Genomic DNA, 468 nt, shown 5'->3' with positions numbered 1-468 from the left:
ATTTTAAAATAGACAGGACAATTGAAAGAGGACTTGATTGAACACATATTGTAATTTCACAACGTTTGTCGTCAATTATAGAGCTTAATTATGTTTTTCTTTGTATTAAGTAATTTTACAAATTAGTGTAATTTCGAATTATATATTATGTATTATTGTTATATATAAATTTATTTAATATTAATATCTTTTAACTGTGAATTATTTATAAATTTATAAATTTAAATTATATTATTGAAAAAAATTAATTACATTTATTTTAAGTATTTTAATTAATTAATTAAGTGGGATCACAATAGGGATTAAAGTTAGTTTCTCCTAATGGAGAAGAGAGATGCTTTGAGTTCCTATTTACTGTTTATGACGCAAAAACTGATGTGGAGTTACTTTTTATGATATGTGGGCCAGGAATTGGAATGAGTTCTTTATTGGAGATGGTCTAAAGATTTTCTGACAAAAAAATAAAAT

The sequence above is a fragment of the Arachis ipaensis genome, chromosome B02, assembly GCF_000816755.2.
Source record: "Arachis ipaensis cultivar K30076 chromosome B02, Araip1.1, whole genome shotgun sequence".
Lineage (NCBI taxonomy): Eukaryota > Viridiplantae > Streptophyta > Magnoliopsida > Fabales > Fabaceae > Arachis > Arachis ipaensis.
This window is presented reverse-complemented; position numbering follows the sequence as displayed.